The sequence below is a fragment of the Eubalaena glacialis genome, chromosome 13, assembly GCF_028564815.1.
Source record: "Eubalaena glacialis isolate mEubGla1 chromosome 13, mEubGla1.1.hap2.+ XY, whole genome shotgun sequence".
Taxonomy (NCBI): domain Eukaryota; kingdom Metazoa; phylum Chordata; class Mammalia; order Artiodactyla; family Balaenidae; genus Eubalaena; species Eubalaena glacialis.
In genome coordinates, this window is record NC_083728.1 from 60,309,287 (window position 1) to 60,333,964 (window position 24,678).

The window sequence follows — 24,678 nt, forward strand, 5'->3', positions numbered from 1 at the left end:
GAGCTAGGGGAAGATGGCTGCTGAAGGCTCTTCCTCTGAGGGAGGTAGGAGGTGCTGAAGGCTTTAAGCAGAAGAGCAGCATGACCTGGCTTTTTTTTTTTTTTTTTTAGTTTATTTTATTTACTTATTTTTGGCTGCGTTGGGTCTTTGTTGCTGTGCGTGGGCTTTCTCTAGTTGCGGTGCACGGGCTTCTCATTGTGGTGGCTTCTCTTGTTGTGGAGCACGGGCTGTAGGCACGGGGGCTTTAGAGCTCAGGCTCACTAGTTGTGGCTCGCGGGCTTAGTTGCTCCACAGCATGTGGGATCTTCCCGGGCCAGGGATCGAACCCGTGCCCCCTGCATTGGCAGGCGGATTCTTAACTACTGTGCCACCAGGGAAGTCCTTTTTTTTTCCTTTGGCCGCACCACCGAACTTCCCTGACCAGGGATCGAACCTGTGCCCCCTGCAGTGGAAGCGCAGAGTGTTAACCACTGGACCACCAGGGAAGTCAACCTGACTTGTTTTTATGAAGGGTGCCCTGGCCGTACAGGGCAAGGGCAGGCACAGGGAGGATACTGAGGAGGCCGCTGTAATGATGGTGGTCCAGACCAGGGTGGTGGAGATGGAGATGGTGAGACTCTGGTTGTTGGCTGTGTTCTACGGGGGAGGCTGGGAGGATCTACTGATGGATCAGAGGTACAGTGGGAGGGGAAGAGAAGTATCGGGGATGATGCTGAGGCATCTGGAGTGAGCACTGGAAGAAAGGCGTGTCAGAGCTCCCCCTGGCAGCTGTTGGAAACGCTGGTCCTTGTCCCCAGCCTCGGGTTGGGTGGTGAAGGCCATAAAAGTGGTTCCTCTTCAGTTTTCTCATCACTGCTTTGGCCTGAGCTGTTCCACAACCCCTCCCCTACCTGCATCATAATCACTTTGGGGTGCTCTTAAAATACAGATTCCTGGGCCCCACCCAAATATACTGAATTCGAATTACTAGGGGTGGAGCCTGGGAAACTGCATTTCAGTATACGCTCCAGATGATTTGGACATGGCTTGTTTTGAGAGCTCCAGCCCCAGGGCATGCACCAGGAATAGATCGCAGCTTCCTGTAGCAGAGCCTTCCTTTGCCTGGCTGTCTCCCTGGTCCCAAATCTTGGCCCCTGTATTTATCCTCCCCCGCCCCCTGCCAGGTCTCCCAAGGCTCCTCTCTATGGAACAGGCCTGTCCTGTACCACATCCTGTTTATCTTTCAGCTTCTTCATTTTGCCCACCTGATGCCGTTCTTTCTGATGAGATCTTCAGGTTTTCAAATTTTATTTTGGGTGGAAGGCTGACAACAGGCAGAGTTATAATCTTAGAATGGTAGAATTTCACACCTGCAACGGACCTGTGAGGGCATCACAATCATTCCATTTTCTTCCAGGTGAGGAAACTAAGGCTCAGAAGGAGAAATAAGTTTGTGCAGTTTGACCCAACTAGTAACGCTGCTAGGTGCTCTCGCCTGGAAAACATAAGATTCAACCGTGTTGCATCAGAATCTTTCCCTTTGCAGCCCCTGTGAAGGTTTTTCAGCCCCTCACAAGCCTGTCCTGCCACGTCTCAATTGCTGTTTTTGTTTTTAACTTAAGAAAATGATTACATATTTTGAGTGGAGTGTCAGCACTTTTCTAATTCCTCCATATTACAGTCTCCGAACCCTCTGAACTCTGGAAAATCAGGAAATTGGGGAAACTTTTAGGAGAATCGGAGGCTGTAAGTAAACTCTTGAAATTCATGATTTTGTTTTTCTTTTTTTCATTTTGCAAGAAAGTATTGTCTCCAGAAGGGGTGGCTTCACAAAGCCAGACCTGAGCTGTAAAAGACGGTGGGAGCCCAACTGCCGTGCAGAGAGCCTGGCTTTTCCAATCCTGCTGCTTGATAAATACTGTGCTAAATGGCTTTGGTCCCATCCCCCTGACTAACCAGATAACAAATGGATACTTTAATAACTTTGTGATAATAAGGGTCATTCACCCTGTGGTACAACCGCCTCTGCTGAGGGATTTCACGTTGGGGTTATTTTATTATCATGGAAGCATATTTGCTTTATAAAAGGGACTTACTTCATCACAATTATGAAGCTTCCTTTACCTAAGAACATCCTAAATTGCTCTCTGAATAGGCTGTTTCTTAATTTTAATTCTGAGAAGTCGGATATTGAGGAATGGGTGAAATAAAGAAAAAGTAAGTCACCATCGTCATTACTGTCAACATCATCATCACCATCATTAGCATTATATCATCAGTTTCATCATCATTGTCATTATTGTCACCACTATCATAGTCATTTTCATTGTCAGCCCCATTACTGTTGTCATCATTTTCATCATTTTCATCATCATCATCCTCATCAGTACAGCCACCATTTATTGGTAACTTGTCCTTCATGTGTTCTAGCTCAGATGATCACCCTAACAGCTCTATGTTAGGCAGGTACCACTTTTCTCGTTTTATGGGTGATACATCTAGAGCTCAGAAGAGTCAACTTCCTTGTCCAAAGCCTCTCTGGAAAATGGCAATTTCTGGCACCACATTCCCTGGCACCTACTCTTACCTGATGGGTGTGGAACACATGTCCCATGCCAACTAAGGTTGGAGCCACCTGTCTCAGAGGTAAAGCTTCCAGAGGCACATGGAGTAGTCAGAAGTGCCACATGGTGTAGACCATGGGTCCCCAACCCCCGGGCCACAGACTGGTACCGGTCCGTGGCCTGTTAGGAACCGGGCCACACAGCAGGAGGTGAGCAGCGGGCAAGCGAGCAAAGCTTCATCTGTATTTACAGCCCCTCCGCATCACTCGCATTACTGCCTGAGCTCTGCCTCCTGTCAGCATTATGGTGAGTTGTATAATTATTTCATTATATATTACAGTGTAATAATAATAGAAATAAAGTGCACAATAAATGTAATGCGGTTGAATCATCCCGAAACCACCCCCCACCCTGGGTCCGTGGAAAAATTGTCTTCCACGAGACCGGTCCCTGGTGCCAAAATGGTTGGGGACCGTTGGTATAGACCTAACCAGTAAATATTCAACTAACCTCGATTGACCTGATTGGGCTGATCACCTCTCTGTCAAAATAGGAAGAAGTGCTAACTCCGTCTCTACTTGGAATGCAATGTAACCTCTTCTTGAGCTGGAATTACCACCCAGAGAATCTGGTGCCAAGATACCCAATTTCCCCTCATTTTTAATAATAGCATCAAAAGCTGGCATTATATGAAGTTTGTAGTAAATGGATCACCAGTGTTTGCACTTTGAAGTGAGGTCGTCTGCTCATCTGGGCTGGGGCTACTGGGGTTGGGAGCTTTGCAGCCATTTCTTCTCTTGATGGAGTCCTGTCAAGATGGACTTCATGTTCCTTCTTCCTCTTTTCCTTTGTTCCCTCCCTGCTTATCTTTCTGTTGAGTCCAAAGTCCATATCAATCAAGAAAATAGTTTTAAAAATCAAAGCAAATAGCCTCCACCCACCCACCCAAGAGAGGAACTAAAAAATTTTTTTTCCATTTGTCAGTACTGCAAGTTGGTTAACTGGGTACTGATAATTTCCCAGATGAATCCAAAAAGATGTGCATCCTGGCCCTTTTCTCCCAAAGATCCAGATGATAATTTGCATTAACAGGAACTAGGAGAAGGGCCAACATCAATTTTAGGTTGGTTTTGGAGATACTGCAAACATGTTGACTCATTTGTCTCTTTGGTCCTTTTGCTTCTCCATTATGGGGAGTTTCCATCAAAGCCCATTTCTTAAAGGTGCACCTTCTGGGTTGATATGTCAGGAGCTGCCCTGCTGATAAAGAAAGTGAGGTGCAAATGCAGGTATCCTGGGGAATAAGGAGCTGCAGTGTCTGAGTGCTGGAGAACTAAATAAATACAGGGAAGGGATATTTCAGAGCTGTTATTGATTGGATGCTGAGGAGTTATTAAGTTCTAAGAATGGCTTATTACACCTCTTGGGCCAAGATTAAAGAGGAGTTAAGCCATGGATATCCATCAGGAACCATATCTACAGTTCAGAGCCCTCTGCTGAAGCCCCTTCCCTCTTGACCTGTGTCTCCTCCCCCGCATCCCCCACTTTCCCCGTCCCCTGGCCTCCAGGTTGTCTGATATAAGACACTGTCAGGACCTTTTCCAAGTTGGTTTATCTCTCTCAATTGAACACCCCTAGGAGCCCCATGTGGGATGTCTTTATCGAATCACACATTTCCCCAACTTCACGAAAACCATTTTCCAAGAGAAAAGAGCAGTGTAATTATTTCATGGGGATCTGAAAACAGGCAGACTTGGGATGTCAGGAGCATCCTGTTAGGCTGATTGGCTCTGTAACTAACAGCTTCCACTCTTGGTAGCTAAATCAGGGGCTTCCTTCACATTGGGGGTGTTAGGGAGGCACGGACCTGTCTTGGGGGTAGGCTCACCCCAGCATTGCGAGGTCAAAACAGTGTGGGGCTTCAACAGCTAAAATTGAGTGGGAACAGTGGTGCCTTATCTGTATAATTGGCATTCATGTGCTCTTTTTCCATCCTCATTCCCAGTGAAGCATCTGATGTCCAGTCCCTTGCCACATAGAACATTCCCCATAAATAGTTTTAATGACTTCTGTTACTACAGGTTTGCAAACCTGTAGTAATAGAAGTCATTAAAACTTCTAATGGGGCCAGGTGTGGTCTGGAATTCATCATTTTTCAGATTTTAGAAAGGCTCTGGGGTGCCTATGCTACACATTACATCACACCTCCAGTGGCGCCTGGGGCAGCACTTCATAACCAAACACGTGAATATTTCTGCAAATAAGCCAGTATTCACACTAAGCGGGATAAATAAATATCATTAGGCTGATGAATGGCTATTCTTTAGGTCATAAACAGTCCAGTTGAATATTGGAGATTTCTTTTGGTTCAACCTAATATAAAGTGTCTCATGTTAAGTCAGGGGAGATTTCCCACCAGATGAATCTAAGTCAGTTTTAAGAAGAAAGTTTCTGTTTGCAAAGAGGTTTTGGGTTTTGGAATTTCTGATGAATGACCTGGGTTTTTACTTACTTGCCCTCGTTTGTCAGAAGGAACACTGGCCTCTGTTCTTCTGAGAAACCAAATTTTACTTGTTGGAGGGTGTGTGTGTGTGTGTGTGTAAGTATAAATGTAAGTGTAAGAGAGGGAGGGTGGGAGAGAGAGAGAGATCTGTTTCCCTCATCCTTCTTGCATCTCAAGAAGGACCTTGGATCCCAAACCCTGCCAGGAAAACCCTATCCATGGTCTGACATTTAGAAGTTTATTGACTAGAATGAAAGAATTGTCAATTTCAAAACATGAAACGCCACTGGGAGATCAGGTGCTTTCTGCAAACATTCCCGCACAGTGACTCATGGCATGAAAAAAAAGAAAAAGAAAAAGAAAGGCTGCCTTGTTTTATTAATTTAGTTCTGACAGCTGTTAGTTCTGAGGCCTTCAAGGTTCTCAGCTGATATTAAACGAATCCTCAGGAACCCCTCTGTGAAATACCAACAATGAACCATGGTAGGAAGTGGAGGTTAAATGAAGATTAAACCCCCCACCCCAGGGCCAGGTTGTTTCCGCCCCCTCAACCCCAGAGGTCCTGGTGCACAGAGGCTGCACATCCCTAATTCTCCAGCGAGGTCAAAATGGAACCCGGCATCTTCTCCCCAATTTGCACTTCCACGGAGGTCTCTCAGCTCAGGGAGCAGCACAGATGGCTGCCCAGGTGCTTATACAGAAACCCTGGAATCATCCTTTCCTCTCCTCCCTTACTCCCACACCCCTTAAATTCTCCTGTCCTAGGAAATCCACCCCCAAACACGTTCCCCTTCACCTCCCTCTTCTGTCCACTTTCCCAGCATCTTGGATCCTCGGATCCTCCTGCAGCCTCCTCCTGCTTCCTTCCTGCCCACTCCTGCACCCCCTTAAATCCAGAGCAGTCTTTTCAAACACACCTGACCTTGCCCAGACACCTGCTGCTATCTGAGAATGGTTGAAGTTCTTGGCATGGCCTTTAAGACCCCGAATTTCCTGTCCTGCCCACTCCAGTGATACTAGTTTGGCTTATGAAGTGCCAGCCTAGGGTCTTTGCTGAGGCTGCCCCCTCTGCCAGGATTGCTTCCAGCCCCACTTCTTCTGCCAACTCCTGTCATTCTTCGGATCTTTATGCACCAGGGAGATCTCATAGCATCCTGGACTTTTCCTTTCATGGCTCTTCTCACACCTCTTACTACCCAATTAATTCTGTAATTCCCCACTTAACATCTCCCACAACAGACTCTAAGCCCCGAGAGGGCAGGACCCCCGCCTCTCTCCTCTGCAGCAGTCTCCCCAGGTCTAGCGCAGTGATGGTGCAGGTCTAGCCACAGGTGGGTGGGTGAGGGTTGTGCCTGGAGGGGCAGTGAGTGCAGTCTTGCTTTTCTGGGTTCGCGTGAGCACTGGCTGATTGGATTCCACTCTGATCTGGGAGCAGCTGCGGAGACTGATTGGTAATGGAGCTTGTGGGAAAACAGCCCCAGCTGCATGGGTCTCAGCTTCGCCTGGCACCGCTTCCCTGGGATAAGTGCCGACTGAGCTTGTGGATCTTCTCAAGGACTGGGAGAAGTGGCTCCCTCCCCTCCCCGCCCCCCCCCCCGGGGGAGGTACAGACTTTTCACTTCATCACCCGAGTGACTTGGATGCTGCCCATGCCAGGCTGCCAGCAAGGCGGGCATTAGACCAAGGCCAGGGCTGCTCGGCTGGGTTGCCTCCTCCAGCTGGTCCTGTGTCAACACTCATCATTCTCCCTGGGAGGTGCTGAGCCTCCAAACATCTGCTTTATGTGGGCTTTGAGCTCCCCATGCATGCCATCTTTGGGGAGTGGATGGAAATGTTACCTTTTGTGGTATCTGGTGCTGCCCTGGCTTTGCTCGTGGGCAGTGCCTCCAGATCCTATTGCCTGCCTGGGGATGGGGGACTCCTACAGTCAGGTTTAATTAAAGGCAAACTGATGGGATTCCAGCCAAGGGCAACCCAGGGGCAGGAATCTGTTCAGCAGATGACCTTACATTTATGTCATAACCCGTCTTAATGATCCCATTCCTCAATGGCAAGGTGAGCCTGGAACCATATACTCAGAGGCAGGCACCTCCCTGCCACTTCCCAGTCTTACCAGGTGGGGATGGGGAGGTTGTGAGAAGAGGCCAGAGCTCTCCTGGGACAGGCCAAGCAAGGGGCATTTCCTTCATCTTGACTCCTCCGAGCAGGAGCAGGAAGTCTTCAGGCTGTGAAAATTCAAGGAATGTCAGTGTGGGCAGGGCTGGGATGTGTTCTTAATGAGATGGAAAGGGTTGTCTGTCTTCCTGGGTGAGTGCAAGTACCCAAGCTAAGGGCCCTCAGAGACTGTACTTGACTGGATCCAGAGGAGGACGGGGAAAGGCTGCCCTGGACTCATGTTTGCATTTTTCTGACAAAAATGAAAGTAGTAGCTAAAGCATAAGTCTGCTTAAAATGCTGCCAATTCAGACTGAACACTTTTCATGTGCTAGGGACCATGCTAGGTTCCACAAGGAACTGAAATATGGCTAAGACCCAGGCCTTACCTTAAGGAGATTGCACTCATTAGGGAGAATAAACCATTTGCATGATTAAAGACACTCAACACATATGTAGTGATACCTTCTATGTGCCAGTGGGGACTTCACTGGGGGTAGAAAAAGCAGCATCCATGGGACACAGATGGGGTACAGTTCTTGGGGGAGACAGTTATCCACATAATTATGCAAATGATGCAAATTAGTAATCTCAAACTTTAGGAAGTGCCATAATGTACATGATGCTGCAAGGGTATGTCACAGGAGTTTCTTACCTGCTGTGGCACATCACAGAAAGCTTCCTGGAGGAGGTGATGTTTGGACTGTGGCCTAAAGGATATGTAGGAGTTCAACAGCAGAACCAAACTAGCTTTCCAAGCAGGGATGACAGCAGGTGTATCTGGAGCTCAGAGAGTGAGAGGGTCAAGAGTGGAGGAAGAGCGTGAAGAAGAGAGCTGGGGGCAGACCATACACAAGGCCTTGTTGCCCCAGGTAGGGCGTGTGGACTTGACCCAGGAACAGGGAGAAGCAGCCAGAGGTAGGAACGATGTGAGCTTTAGGATAGGAGGTGAGGATGCTCTAATGTAGACAAGAAAGTGTAGTTGAAAGCAAAACTGAGACACCCATTTGGGGTTTGTGCACGAGGCAACGATTACATTTAAGCAGCAGTTGTTGTGAACAGAAGGTGGCTTCTAATTGCAGTTGTTCGGCATGGAATCCACATTCAAACTTGCAATTATTTCACTGTTAAAAGAGCTGACGGTTCCCTCTTCTGCAGGAAGACAGTCCCAAGGGAATCCTAGTCCCAGGGATTTGGCTTTCCCGCAGCCCCCTGAGTACCAGACCACACTCCCACGAAGCTGTTCCTGTTGGCTGGCCACGGAGACAGATGCACGTGGGCCACGGGGTAGAGATGGGCTGAGGAGGGGGAAGGGCCATCTTAGCAAGGACTCTGGATGCATTCAGAGCAGCTGAGTGAAAGGAGGCAATGGCACAGCTTAGTAAAATCAATGTCTCTCCTTCCACACGGCATTGACTGGAGCCAGCAGAAAGCATTGACGTTACCACTTATCGAGGGTTCGATGTGCTATTAGGGTCCCCACCCCCCTTAAAAATGAGGACACCAAGACAGACAGGTTAAACAACCCTCTCTGGTCACATGTCAGAGTGAGAGCAGAGCTGGAATTGAACCCAGCCTTGTCGGGGCCCGAAGCACACTGTCTTAACCTCTACGCTGTGCAGTGTCCCGGGAGGGGCTGGGAACTTCCCAGAAGAGGCAGTCGCCAGTTAAGCCTCAAGTGCCTACTGAGTGATGCAAAGGAAAGAAGAGTGATATAGTCAGACAGACTCTATCCCTTATCAGCTTAGTGCAAATGTAGCCAAGCAAACGGTTGGGCAACTTGCTTACCCTCTCTGAGTCTTGTTTGTAAGATGAGCTTATATCAGCGATAATATTGATAGTCACATTTATGAGCATGTGCCAGGCTCTTTTCTCAGACCTTTACACATAGTAACTCATTTAGCCTTGCAATGGCCCTCTAGGGAAGGTGCTACTATGATCGCCTTTATATCAGAGGAGGAAACCAAGGCACAGAGAGGTACTATAACATGCCCAAGGTCACACAGCTAAGGAGAGGTCCAGTTTGGCTCTCATAGGTTGTTCTAGAGGTCAAATGATATGATTTATGCAAAGTTCTTGCTGCAGGATGCCACACACACAGCAAAAGCCAATACATATGTTAGGGACATCCATGAATGTTATTTAGCTCTCCCGAGCCTCAGTTTCCTCTCTGTGAAATGGGGATGATAACAGCTATGATTTACTGGGCTTTTTTTTTTTTGAAAAAAATGGGGAATTTAATAAAATAAACAAATATAAATTGACAATACACTTCCCTCTCTTAATCAGAGCTGTATACAAAGAATAGGTAATTTCCTAAGTAGTATGATTTATAGTGTTTTAAAAAGATTATATTGGGCTTTTATGATCATCTCATTGAACAGTCTCCTGTGATGAAAGCTGTTATCCCATCCTACAGATGGGAAAGCCAAGGTTCAGGGAAATGGAGAGAGCTGTTCAAGGTCATGCATCTACTAAAAGACAGAGCAGGGTGCTTGAATGAGAGCCCACGCTCTTTCTTAACTTCTGTAACGTAACGGTTCACTGGCTGGTGCCCTCTTCCTTCTCAGGGGCTTGCCTCCAGGTTTGGCCCAGAGATCTCAGGCTGCCCTAGGCATCTCTGGTTCCCCTGAGTCCGGTCCACATCCCTCTAATCAGCCTGCCCAGTGCTCCGTGCTCCAACTGTCCCATTTCTGCAGAAATGGCCCATGATGTCATGTGGGTTACTGACAACGTCTCTCTCAGGAACCCTGAAGAAATCCTGGGCAGATTGGATAAAAAGCCCTTGTCAGACATCCTAATTTTAGTGTTCTCCCTAGTGAGTCCATTCAGGAAGTATTTATTTAACACTTCACTTGTTTTGCCATTCTCCCTGACTTCATTTTGCAAAACTCCTGTAGGAACCCACGTCTCCTTCACCAGTGCCCCCGCTGCTCCCGTCCTTGGGAAAACCTGAGTGCTGTGTTCAGCATCTCGAGCCAGATATATGTCTGGGTTTCATCTTGCATCACTAATGCCCTCCTTTATCTCCACGCAGCATATCCCAGCATTTTTGCTGGGACTTCTATATGTCCCATCTCCCCTCATCTCATTAGATATTGTGGCCCATGTGCCAGTGGACACTTATCATGCCTTAAGTTTCCTTGCAAGGGCATGCTGATGAATCATTGCTTCTCTCCCAGACTCATTTTTATCATTCCTCCCCAGCTTCTACTTTAAAACTCTCCCCTCACATGGCAGCATGAGCAGGTGGGCTGTCCTCTCCTGAGTGTCAGGTACCCTCGGGGGTCAGAGGCCATCCCTGCACCACAGATGGGCAAGGAGGGGGCTGTAGTTACCCGCACCTCACTCGCTCACAGGAGACTGAAATTCTCCATGCGTTGGGGGGACCACAGTTCTGTTCTTGCTCATGCTTGTTTCTTGATTCAGTGAGTCGGTAAGTCTGTTAGACATTCCTGTTACAGATCCTATTAATTTTAATGGCTTTAGAGATTAATAGAAGAGAAAGCTTCTCTTGATTGTAGAAGTGTGCTTTTATATATTTATTTTTATTTGAAAACAAATATGGTCAAGGCAGCAAAAGAGAGACGTCTGGGTCTGTTGGGACTTTTTTGGTTCTTATTAAGAAATGAAAAGAGGTAAAATTTACATAACATAAAATTAATCATTTTGAAGTGAACAACTCAGTGGCATTTAGTACATTCACAATATTGTGCAACCGTCATCTCTGTCGAGTTCCAAAACATAATCATCTCCCAAAACAAAACCCTGTATCCATGAAGCAGTTATTTCCTATCCCCTTCCCCTCCCAGCCCCTCAGAACCCCTGGTCTACTTTCTGTCTCTATAGATTCACCTATTTTGGACATTTTCTTATCAGTGGAATCATACAATATGTGGCCTTTGTATCTGGCTTATTTCACTCAGTATAATATCTCCAAGGTTCACCCATATTGTAGCATGAATCAGAATTTCATTTCTTTTCATGGCTGAATAATATTCCATTGCATGGATGGACCACATTTGTTTATCCATTCATTCCTTGATGGGCATTTGGGTTGTTTCCACCTCTTGGCTCTGTTTGTTTGTTTGTTTTTAACTTTGCAGACATTGTCTGGGGTCTGTGGCTATGCTCTGCACTTAGCTGGTTCTTTCTTTGTGAATCTCCTATGTCTCAACACACTTGCTTCTCCCTGGAAAGAGCAGTTAGAGGTTTAGGAGCTGCTGTGGTAGATGAGAACTACAGAATCTCACAACTGGGAATCTGGCACAGCTACTTGCATATGTCCTGCCACCCCATGGGGTAACTTTGACTCCTCAAAGGACAGCCCCTCCAGAACCACCAAATCCTCTACTCTGGGTTTAGACCCATGGTTCACAGGCTGGCAGCATATTGTCATCATCTGGGGAGATTTAAGAATTACTGAAACTCCCACTTCACCTCCAGAGAGCCTGGCTTGATTTGTGTAGGGTCAAGTCCTGGCACAGGACCGTATGTCTGTTGAAAACGTTGAATAGTGGCCTCCAAAATGTATGTCCAGGTCTTAACCCTCAGAGGGAGCCAGGACAGAAAACTCTGAGGAGGTGCTGTGACATTGCCCCGTTGGTTGCTTACCTGTGACAGACAAGCCCTGGCTACTTTAGTGTAAGACATTTTTCAGAAGTAACTGGCCAACCCCAAATATTTGCCAATGATCTCTCTGTTAAGGGACTTGTGTCTAGAATATATAAAGACAATAACCCAATTTAAAAATGGGCAAAGGATCTGAACAGACAATTCTCCAAGGAAGATACACAAATGGCCAACAAGCATATGAAAAGATGTTCAACATTGTCAGTCATCAAGCAAATGCAAATCAAAACCACAAAGAGACCCCACTTCACACCCACTAGGTTGGCTATAATCAAAAACAAAGGTAATAACAAGTGTTGATGAGAATGTGGAGAAATTGGAACCCTCATACACTGTTGATGAGAATGGAAAATGGTGCAGCCGCTTTGGAAAACAATGTTCCTCAGATGATTAAACCATATGACCATTATGCTTTGCCATATGAGTTACCATATGACTCAGCAATTGTACTCCTAGGTGTATACCCAAGAGAGTTGAAACATATGTCCACATAAAAGCATGTACACAAATGTTTATAGCAGCATTACTCATAATAGCCAAAAGGTGGAAACAACCCAAATGTCCATCAGCAGATTAGCAGATAAACAAAATGTGGTCTATCCATACAACGGAATATTTTTCAGCCATGAAAAAGGAACGAAGTTCTGATTTATGCTACAACTTGAATCAACCTTGACAACACAGTGCCAGTCACAAAAGGCCACATATTGTATGATTCCATTATTTGAAAGTCCAGATTAGGGAAATCCATAGAGACAGAAAGTAGATCAGTGGTTGCCAAGGACTGGGGGTGATGGAGGGATAGCAGATGATAACTGAAGGGTACAGGGTTTCTTTTTGAGATGATGAAAATGTTCTAAAAATGACTGTGATGATAGTTGCACGTATCTGTGAATATACTAAAAACCATTGAATCATACACTTTAAATGAGCAAATTGTATGTTATGTGAATTATATCTCAATAAAACTGTTTTTAAAGAAAATGGCTGGGATCTGTGGTACAGAGCCCAAGTCCCCTTTCAACGTCTAACAGGTAACTAGCTGTGCCATTATATATTGAAGCACATGGTAAATGCTCATTTAACTGAGTTTTGTTTCTTTAACCTTACTTCCCAGGAGGTCCGGCACTTCCTCTGTAGCTGCACCAGGGCTAGCATTGTCATATGTGGTCTGTTCGGTGTCTCCATAACGGAGTGACCTGTTAAGGAGACAGACCTTGGTGCGTCCCCATGTAAACGATGAGCAACACTGTGCAGTGTTCCCGTGACCCTGGCCGGGGGGTGGGCGGAGGAGACTGGAAGGGTGTTTAAGTGGGAGTGACACAAACCGATTTACACTTGAAGACAATCCCTCTGGCGTGGAGAGTGGACTGTAGGGGAAAGTGGAGTCAGGGAGGCCCTACTTAGTTGGAGCCACTGCAGTGAACGTGATCTGAGTTCAGGCATGAGCATCGGGGTTGCCATAGTGAGACAGGTTTCCCACAGGTGGAAACATTTCAGTGGTATGGCTTGGGAGCTGATTGGATAGGCAGGTGGGAATATGGGGCTGGCTTATACAGAAACAAAGAGAGGATGGTTTGGTGCCTCTTGGCTATCCTGGCTCCTAGGGGCACCTAGATGTAGCTGAAAACTGAATCCCATGTGAGGCTGTGCGTCAGGTAAGGTCAGGACCTGGGTAGGAAGAAACCTGTTGGGACACGTCCCAGCGATGGGCTTACCCATCTCCTGGGTCCTGGACCAGCCGTGGGAAGCTGCTGACCCCATTCTGTGACCTCTTCACGAGTGGGTTTCGGGGTGGTGGAGGGAATGGGTGTGTGCCATGGAGAAGCCTTGTTCACCCGCAGGGTTTTCAAGAGAAAGAATTGTGGGGGCTCCAACCACCTGCCTGAGGTTCTGGGGTTTATGTGGTGCCTCATCCACCACGGGGCCAGGTAAACCGGGAGGCAGTGTTCCAGGGCCGGGATGTAAGAGGCATGATGGCCTGGGGCAGGGGTTCCAGGGTTCAGACCTGAGCTGCTCTCCTACGTTGGGTGACCTTGGGCAAGTCTCAACACCCTGAGTCCAGTTTCCTCCTCCACGATACGAGTGTGATAGTTCTCTCTTTCTAGAAATGGGTAACGTCGTTACTCCCAACTTCCAGATGAAGAAACTCAGGGCCTAGGAATTAAGTATCTTGTCCAAAATCAAGTAGCTCACAAATGAAATCGGGACAGTTTGGATGCCAGCAGTCATACTCCAGAGCCTGTTTCCTTAATTGCTATGCTACTGTGTCTCTTGATGAAGGGTAACTACAAAACCCTGGGCATCTAACCTTTGATAAAGTCCGCAATGGACTGGGTTGATGGGTCTGATAAGATGACCTAGCCCTCATTTTATTTTCAGGTTTTTAAAAAGTAATTTTACAGATATAGATTCAGAAGCTCAGAGAGGTTAAATGACTTTCCCAGAGTCACACAGCAAGTCAGCCAGATTCCCTCCTGGAACCCAACTTTACCTGACCCCCTTTGCAGCCCTCCTTCCACACCCCTGCCCTGACCTGCAGAGGATAGTTTATCTGAGTCCTGTTGACCCTATCCTTCCCAAATTCACCCTCAGAACCATTGGGCCACGAGGCCAGGGTCTCCCCTGGCGCTGCTCTGACTGATGTGAAACCCAGTTTTCCATAGCTGCATATTGATGCCTTGGACAACAGCCTAGCATTTCATAGGAGTTTGCAGGTTACAAAAAAGGGCAGCAGGTGTTATTTGGGCTAAATTGACCTTGAAATTGATTTCTTTATTTTATGACTTACTGAGAGGAGATTAATACTTTTTTTTTTCCTGCAGTCTGAAACAATTTACATGGTAATAGAAGGCATAGTCAGTCAAATAAATTGCTGGAAGTGGTTGTGTTCCAAGAGAAAAAAATACGGAGCTTACTCACATTGATTTCTTTGCCCTGGGGAGAAGCAGAGATTTTAACATCTGGGAATAGGGAGCTAAATTTTATCTCTCATTTTAAAAGCAGAGGCCTGAAGGGCTTAATCTGACATTTACACGGAATTTTCTAAGTTGGGGGAAAGGAGGGAGCCCGAGTTCCTTACTGAAGGTTAACCAGCGTTTACTCAGAAGGGCTCTGGCGGTTTGATTCAGGGATGGCAGGTGGGGCCCAGATGACATTTTCAGAAGATGGGCCTTGGGAAGCTGGCTGCCTCGCTCCCACCTGTGGGGGAACCGGGGCGCTGAGAGGCTGGTGACATAACCTTGCGCCCAGGCCCAGGTTGGGTTGCTGAGGAACCATGTGAGCAGAGACCCTGCTTCCAGGTTTCTGGCTTCGCCCTATGGCTGCCCTACCAGGGATGGAGTTTGATTCCAGCCGGCGTGGCAGTGTGCATGGATGGGGTAGCATTTCTGAGTGTGTTGGGATGGATTCTGAGACTGCATCTGGCCTCAGCAAGAAAATGCAGCACTTGATTAGTACTGCTTGCCCTGGGAACAGGACGGGGAAGTATAGCTTGTGTGCCACATACTTGAATTTCCTGGTAAAAAAACCTTTAAAATATCCCCCCCAACGCCAACATTCCTGTCTTCAGACCACGCTGACAGGGCTGTTGTCCTCCAAAATGACCCCAGATCATTCGACACATCATGCAAGCTAAATTACTTTTCAGAAAATGTTAGAAATGAATCTCTACCCAAAGGGCTCTGATAGTATTGCTGCATGCTATTCCCTTAAATTGTTTTCTTTTCAAAATAAATTAAAATTTTAAAGTAAAAAAAAAAAAACCTAATTGATAATACGTGCCAGAGCACACAATTCAAGAGTCAGAAGAATAAAATTAGTTTCTCTCCTATTCCATCCTGCTCAGCCAACTAGTTCCTCTCTCCACAATCAGCGTTTTTTTTGTTTTGTTTTGTTTTTAAGCCAGTTTCTTATCTATCTTCTGGAGATTTCAATGCATGTGATACATATGCATACATTCTTAAAACAGGGAACAGATTGTGGCATGCTATACATACCTCTCTGCATTTTACTGTTTTTCCCTATCATTCTGTATTGAGCTACCTCATTATCTTTACTGGGGGTGTCTGTATGCACCATAACTTAGTTACTTGGTCTCTGAATAATGGAAATTTATGTTGCTCTCAATATTTTGTAATTACAAAAAATTGCTTCAACGAATATCCTTGGCATTGGGCATTTCCCACAAGTGCAGCCATTCTATAGCAGAGATTCCAAGACATGGGATTGCTGGTTTACATATTACCAACTTTTAAAGTTTTGCCTGATGTGTAATTCCACTATGTATAAGAATACCTGTTGCGCTACACTCTTACGAGCTTGATACTTTATCCAACTTTTGTCTTTGCTAATCTCAGTAAAACAAATAATACATCATCCTAATTTGCATTTTGTTTATTATGTGTGAAGTCAAGGATCTCATAATGTCAGTGACAGACATTTGTACCACCATATCCTTTGTGAATTGGCTGTACGTCTCCTTTACTTGTTTTTTCCTTTGAGTTATAATTTTTTCATATTATCACTTGTTGTCTTTCATTTTATGGTATTATTTTTCATACATAAAACTACTTTGTTCAGAGTTTTTAATTTTATGGGTTTTGGGTTGTAATGAGAAAGGTGTTCACCACTCTGAGATGATAAAAACCTACATGATTGGATTGAGTATGTTATGTCCTTTAATTTGTCCACAAATTAAGGTGTTATTTTGATTTTTTTGCTTTGGAAAATGCAGTCTTTGTGGGGTGGTGAAAATGTGTGTTGTCTGGGATCACCTAGGGGCCATGATCTGGCCTCACAGGCTCCTCAACCCACCCTGTTTCTCTCGGCATCCAGACTTTTCAAGGAGCAATCGTGGTCAGGATGTTTTAGGGTGTAATGAGACAGGGTAGCAGACATTTGGAGAGCTGACCCCACCTGTCTTTCACAGCCAGGATCCCTGCAGGTCTTTACTGGCTCCATCCCTGGGACCCCACCATGGCCCCGACCCCTCACCTTCTGTCCATTACTCAGGAGGCTTTAACTAGTCATGGTCTTGGCCTTCTGTTAACCTGAAAGATAAACCCTTTAAAGTTCATTTTTGTGCAGGGAATGTCACATTCTAACGCTGCCCACCACTGCTCTCCAGGCAGTTCAGTCACACCAATTCATGCCAAATCCCTGAGAGGGTGATTCTTCATGGTCGCACAGGCTCTCTGCCTTGGTCATTGTTTAAACTGGCTCAGTCCCCACTTCTGGTGATTTGTACCCAAGCTTCTGAAAGCTGTAAACCGAGTCACAAAAGGGCAATAATTCCAAGGGCAGAATACTAGACTTCCAAGGAGGGGGTGATGCCCAGGGAAGGGGGCAGCTGCACTCGGGGCAAAGGGAAGAAAGGGGGCGACACCCAGGGAGACAACCAGTTTAGGGGCTGGTCTGTGACCCACGAAGGGGAGGCAGTCAGATCTTCTCTCTCCTTCTGAAAAATCACACGAGGATGGACCAGCTTGAGTCGGAAGCTGTGGATGTTTGTAGTAAGGACTGAGAGGGACGAACGAGGCTTTCTGGGAATGAGAAGAGTGTCAGACAGCTGCTGCCTCCCCCTCTCTTTGAGAGACAGCATCTCTTATCTCGTCTCTGTCTCTCCAATCTGGCGTAGAACCTATTTCTGTGCTTCTCACTGTTTTCAAGGTAAGGAGGGAAACAGGGACACGGGGTCTTGGTGCACAGCTGGCTGCTTTGCTCAGGATCACACAGGGACTGTGCTAAGCAGGGTGGGGGCTGCCAGTGTGGGCAGGAGCGTGAACCATTACAGATGTGAGAAGGTCTGTAAGAGGTGGGCAGGGCGGAAGGAGTCTTCGGAGGATGGCAGATTGAGTTGGTACCACCTCCATCTCCTTGGGGTGAAGACTCCTCTGCTCCTGCTAATTGACCTGAGAAGGAAGTAGGGCGCAGTGAAGGGGAGTCAGTTGAGTAGAGCCCGGGCCTCTGGGACCCCAGGCTCAGGCATGTGGGGAGGGTAGGCCCCCGGCTGGTGGAAGAGAGTGGGAAGTGAGGATGGGGCAGAGAGAAAGGAGAAGCTCTACAGGGGCAGCTGGATAGGAGTTCCTTGGGTGCTGAGGCTCCCAGTAAAATCATACTTGATCATACTTGGGTATAAGTAAGTTGTCTCGTTCCAGGCCCAGGGATGCTGGCCACTGTGAGAGGGACAGCTCACCTGGGGTTTCTCTCCCCTTCTTTTACAACCTGCTTCCTCTGGAAGGCTCTTAATTTTGTCTTAACCCCAAGTTCATCTTTCCAGAGCTAGTGGTTGCCATGAACCCACTGGCTTTGAATGAAAGTGCCTTGGACCCCTGGAGCCCAGCGACCGTTTCCATCTGTCTTGGTTCCTGTTCCTGAGAGAGAGCCTGTGACTGGTGCTGCTTGGGCAGCTGTGCATACCTAGACTAGCGAGAAGTGGGCAGAGGGATGGGTCACCTTGCACAGCTGTGGCTGCAGGGATGGCACAGGAGACAGGGGTCCCAGGGGATCTGTTACACTCGGATCTTGTCTGATGGTTGAGATCTGCCGTTGGGCTGAACTCATCACTCAAGCACGGCTTTTAGTTGGCTCATTTATAAAACGAGGCCAAGAAGGAAGCAACCAAAACCAGCCATTCTCAGGCCAAAGGACACCTGTCAAAGGAGAATCAGTGTATCTGTCAGAAACATCACCCCTTTGGCAACATCCTCCCCCTTGTCTCCAGCTCAGGCTGCTGCTTTGGGCAGTTGCTGGATGGGGGCCTATGATTTAAGTCCATCCCTCCCTCCCTTCCTTCTTTCCTTAATTCATTAATTCATTTTTGTAACCTGGGGGGTGGCATGAGGACCAATCTCTGTGTAGAGGGAGGAGAGGCGCAAACACAAGTTTGATTTTCTGTTGTCAGCTTTTTCTGTGACCATTGACTATGGGAAAACTGCAAAAAGGGAAATGAGAAGTAGTGTCTGTCTTCTCCTTGCAAGTTCAGAACCATTTACAGAAGCGGCGCACTCAGGACTGTGTAGGTGGGTGTGAAGAACTGTGGCTGGTCCGTTCCTTCTCTCTGTCTCTTCTGATCTCTGTGTCTCAGTCTATATTTTGATCTCTTTCGTGCATGAACACACGTGCACACACACACGCACACCCACAGATACACACGCTCCTCTCTCTGCCCAGGAGGTTTAAGGCGTGACTTGAGGTAAACCCCCGATGACTTAAATGAAAATTTGGAGCTTCAGGCACTGCTGGCATCTTCTGGGGGGCCCGCTACCCAGACTTGGATGGTGACTGGCTATGGCAGGCTCCCATTTGATGAGCATCACGGAGAAGTGGATAAAGGCATCAGGGGGAGAATGTGACCACAGTGATTAAATCAACACCCAACCATTAACACCGTGGTTCAAGCCCAAGCTCCGCGGCATCGCTGCTGAGTTACTTTGGATGAGTTCTCAGCCTCTCTGTGCTTCTCCACCTGTAAAATGGGGCTGAGATCAAAACCTCCTTCTTATATCCTTGTGAGGGTTAAAGAAGAAAATGCTTGAAGATCACTAAGCACACAGCATCCCAGGTGCTCCATAAACATGAGCTGTCACCGGCGTGAAACAGTGGAAAGGAACAGAGCGACTGGGTGTGGGTCTCGTGGGACCACCTGTATCCTCAGGCTAGGATGGAGTGTCCACACTCAGAAAAATCTAGACCAGCACTGCCTAACAGAGATGTCATGAGAGCCACGTATGCAATTTAAATGTTTCTAGTAGCCACATTAAAAAGTAAAAAGAAACAGATGAAATTAATTGTAACAATATATTTTATTTTAAATATTCATAATATATTTATATATTTAAATATACGAATGTGCTTTATTTTATGTATTATTAAATATTATCATTCTAACATGTAATTGATATAAAAATATTAATGAGATATTAATATTAATAGGATATTTTACATTTCTTTTTTTTTCTCGTTGATGTCTCAAAATCCAGTGTGTAATTTGTACTTCCAGCACATTTCAGTTCAGAATAACCATATGTGGCTAGTGGCTGCTGTATGGGGCAGTTTGGCTCTAGACCCTCTCCAGGAGAGGGGGGACAGAGGGGGCGGGGCGAGTGCCTCAGTGGCTCAGTGTGGTGAGAGACTCAGGTATCATGCTAAACTGGGTTACTCCAAATCAGAATTTTGTTCCTCAACCTGGCCCCCCAACCTATTTTTGTCTCTGTTTTTGACAGGACTACACATCTGAAAATTCAGCCCTCCTCTCCAGTGCCAAGAACAGTCCACAAGACTCAGTAAGTAGAAGCACTTTGCTGAACAGATTAGAGTTTGAAACTGCTTTTGCATCCTTTTTCGCCTCCTTGGTTGCCGTCATCAATCACCGGGAGTGGTTTTTACCTGAAACTGATCTTGCTGGAGAAGTAACTGGGTTTGAGGGAATAAAGGTTCCCAGGCACTCGCAGAATTTCTATTAGGAAACACCTGGGGCCAGAGTCTCAGCTGCGGTACATGATGTGAAAGATGAGGACCTCCCTCTGAGGAGGGCCAGGTCCACTGGGGAGCATCTAGAGGAGCAGCGACTGGGGGAGGGGCCACAGGCTAATCTCTTTACTTCTTGATGTGAGGATGGACCCCACGGTGCTGGGAAAGTAGGAAGGAAGTTTAACGTCATTTGCTTGTCCCCACGGTAAAGATAGGGATGCTAACTGAGTGCTTTGGGGCCCCACATGGTGGCGGTGGACTTGGGTCTTTAGGGCGTGTGACTGTGGATGGTGCCAGATGTGGATCCTGTGCACCCCCCAGCTGACATCCAGGTGTACAGCGGCAGAGATGCTCCCTGCACTTACTGTTCCCAAATCACTCCTGCCCAGCCTCTCCAGGATGTTTAACTGTGTGGTGCATTCCCCAAGTGTGGTCTGCTTGTGTACTGGTGGGGACCCTGAGATGATTTCAAGGGTCACACGGACTTTTGTTGTTGTTGTTTTGTATTGATCATTATTATTTGGTTTTATGATGATCTTCTCTTTATAGCAAGTGATACTGGCTTTCTATTTATGGTAGTGATCTGAAATATCTTTTGAAAATATTTAAGTGAAAAAAAGGTGAGTTGACTTAAAGAAAAAAAATAGTACAGGAAATAAGAGTATGGAAGGAATAACAATGCAGATTATGGCAAGACATTGTGGTAGTGATAAGTGAACAGCTAAGAATAGATTCTTTTATCAGAGATGTTCGCATGGCCCTGGGCAGTGTCCGTGTGTGTGCTCTGATTTGGAATGCTTCCCTCTTATGCCCCAATCATGCTGATACTTTGTACAAAGCTGGACTCTCCAAGGTCCCACCTTTTGGCCTTTGTCTATTCCCCCTAAAAGACTTTTGAGGTTGGGTTTTTTATAATAAACCTCATTGCTGGATCACCTGAAAGAAGAATTTATCTGAGATGCTGAGAGGAAGAGGAACAGGAGGAAAGATGATAAGAAATGACAACCACACAACCGACTTTCTTGTCCCACGTTGCAGTTGACCAGACATTTCTTCTTTGTTCTCGCTAAGTCCGCTCACCAACCCCGTAAGGTAAGTGCTGTCTCTGTCTTCATTGTACAGATGAGGAAACCAAAACTCAAGTGCAGTAAATGTACCCCAGAGCACAGAGCCTGGATCCGCCCTCTGACCAACTCCATCACTGGGGCACAGTCTTCTGGCTTCACCCCAAGTTTGTGAAATTGTCTCCCCATCTTGTGGATGCGAAGATGGTTAATGGAGCAGGAAAGTGTGTTAGTTACCTCTTGCCACATAAAAAAATAACCCAGGGCCTCAGTCCAGGTACAAGGACAAACATTTATGATCTCACAGTACCTGTGGGTCAGGAATCTGGCTTTGATGGGTGGTTCTGGCTCATGGTTTCTCATGAGCTGGGACTGCCATCATCTGAAGGCCTGACTGAGGCTAGAGGATCCACTTCCAAGATGGCTTAGATCATTACTGTCAGCTGGCCTCAGTTCCCCCGTGTGGACGTCTCCATAACGCTGCTTGGGTGTCCTTATCACATGGCTGGTGGATTCCCCCAGGGTGAGAAATCTGAGAGAGAGCAAGGCAGAAACCACGATGCCTTTTGTGACCTGTCCTTGGGAGTCACATGCTGTCACCTCTGCTGTATTACTGGGGGCCACTTTGGAGGTTGGCTACCACACTTTTCATAATCTTAAAATAACCACGTCTTATGGTTCCACACAGGATTCTTGTAACCTCACACCAAGTCTATGAAAAAAAACATAAAGATCCTAAACACATTTAGCAGATGGGAAAATGAAGCCTGAAGCAGGAAAGTGACTCACCAAAGAGTCTTGCAGTTGGGGGTGCAGTGCAGAAGCTTTTAAGGAGAAAGTAGTTGGAAAAGAGTGGAGAAAACTCTCCACCTCCTATGCTCACTGTTCACAGTAAGACCAGCGGTGGCTGAGATCTCCATTTTCCATGAACTTAGAAGAGCACCCCCTGGATTTTCTGCTTTCTTGGGTTGGGTTAGGGATTCCCCAACCACCAACCTCACCTCATGAAGTCTGATGGGTTCTTTTTACTGGAAGCAAAGCTACTATCCTGCTTGTTTCCCCCTGGAGGGTGCAGACTTTTAGAGGTTTCCTGAAATTCAAGCTGTGAACATCAGAAGACCCTAACCCTCCCTTCCTTCCCCAATTTGACCTTCACAGTACCCTGGTCTGGGTCCTTCTGGCTGGAATCCACAGGTCAGCCTCCCAACCCAACATGTCATAGGTAGCAGCAGTCATTTGTGTGACCTCCATTGGTGGCAGCATATGGTGAACCAACCATTCTGGGTGGCAGTTTATCTCACATGTCTCAATGTGCAAAATGTGTTCACTCTTTGATCCAAGTAATCACCTTTCTAGGAATTTACACCTTGGGGATGATTATACGAGTGTGAGAAGCTGTGTTTGTGTATTTGTTGAGGGATGATTGTATTAGCAAAAATAATAATAAAAAGATACACCTTCAATATCCACCAATAAGGAATTATTTAAGTAAATTATGTGCATCCATAAAGTCTAATTCTAAGCTGCTGCTAGGATTTCATGGTGAGGATTTATATTTATTGACTTGGAAAGATGCTCATGACATATTGTGGAGTGAGAAATACAGCATATATCATATGATTCCAATTATGTGCAATCATATTCATATATTAATTTTCTCTGAAAAGCAGAGAGAGATGTCAGAAAGGCAGATGGGAAATTAAACTAAACGGTGGTTTTTGCACTTTTTTTGACTCTTCAGATTTTATTTCTTTTTTTTTTACATTAAGCGATTGTTTTCCTTGATAGTAGAAATAATAATAATAATATTGATAATGACTATTTTTGAAATTAAGCAGTGAGTTCTGGGCTGTTAAGGGAGATTTCCAGGACAGCTGATGGCATTTTAGTAAAGTTTCATTCTCAGTTGTCATAGAAATGCTGCATTCCCTTTGGAGGGGTGAAAATGAGGTTTACCAGACTGAACCAGGGCCCAAAGACAGACGTTTTCGTCCTTGGCTGCCCCAAGAGGCAGGATGCCTCTGGCCCTGGCACCTTTCCACTCACTGCCCAGTGGTGCTAGCCAGCTCTGCAATTGCTGACCCCAGCTTTCCACTTTAGTGCTGTCTTCCAGAAAGGGCCTTTCCTGGACACTTTAGATGCCACTCACTTGCACCCAGAATAAGGAAATAATAATGATCGCTAGCATTATTAGGCACCTAGGAAGTACCTGGCATTGTGCTTGGTATTTCAAATGTATTATCTCATCTATCCCTGGAGCAGCCCAGTGAGGGAGGAACTATCCCTAACCCCATTTCACAGGTGAGGAAACTGAGGCTCAGCAGAGAGTGACTTACTGAGTCTTACAGCTAATGGGTATTGGATCTGGAATTTGAACCTAGATTGGGCTGTTTCCTGGACTGAGGATAAGGCCACCCGGTTCTGTTTGGTGGTTCAGGGAGCATTTCTGAGAACATCTTAGATGTGGGGTTGAGTCCAGAGTCAGCAAGTAAGGCAAAAATCACACCTGGTCAAAGTTACCTGCTAAAGATCCCATAGGAGGACGTCAGGCTGAGACCAGCCTTTCTGCCCCTCCACACGTCTGAGACAGCCATGCTTTCCTCGAACAGTAGAACAGACCGGAGTCTTTGCTTAGGCACTAGGTGAAGTGCCTGTGTTGAGGTCATCACACTGGATGCCTGGCATATGCCTGTCTTTAAACATTGGGGTCACTGCAGTCAAACGGTCATGTGGTGAGAGTCGCTTAGGAAATGAGACAGATCCACGCTCAATTTGGGGGTTCGCTCTGGAGTGAATGCCTCCTAAAGCAGATGGAGGTGACACTGCTGAGCACAAATAACATTCTGCTCGCATTTTTCTCTCTTTCTCGATTATCCTGGAGACATAATGCAGTTAAGTAGCAGAATCCAAATTTCTACTTTGTTTTGCCTCATTCCAGAGCCATATTTCATAACCCCTATACATTTCTGTAACAGATATATACTGTATTCACTTTCTTTTGTTACATAAAAAATCACCAGAAACTTAGCAGCTTAAAACACCTGTTTATTATCTCACAGTTAACACGTGTCCAAGGCCCAGGCCTGGCGTGGCTGGGTCCTCTGCTTAGGGTCTCATGAGGCTGCAATCAAGGTGTCAGCCAGGGCTGGGGTCTCACTGTTGTTGGGAGAATTCTGTCCCTTGTGGATGGAGGGCAGTGGACCTCTGCTCCTAGAGGCAGCCCTCAGTTCCCTGCCACCTGGCCCTCTCATGGGCAGCTCCCTGCTCATGGCAAGTGGGAGAGTCTCTGTAGGGCACACTAGCAAATCGG

The 24,678-nt window shown here is 46.4% G+C and overlaps 1 protein-coding gene across 1 annotated transcript in view; it reads left to right on the forward strand.

The window, feature by feature from the left end:
* LOC133104206 (translation initiation factor IF-2) overlaps window positions 1–20,093 on the forward strand; it is a 298,010-nt gene extending 277,917 nt beyond the window's left edge. The window contains exon 5 of the mRNA XM_061209854.1: window positions 20,058–20,093. The gene's annotated coding sequence lies outside the window, so the exon portion shown is untranslated. The remainder of the gene's footprint in view (window positions 1–20,057) is intronic.
* The last annotated feature ends 4,585 nt before the right edge of the window (window positions 20,094–24,678 follow it).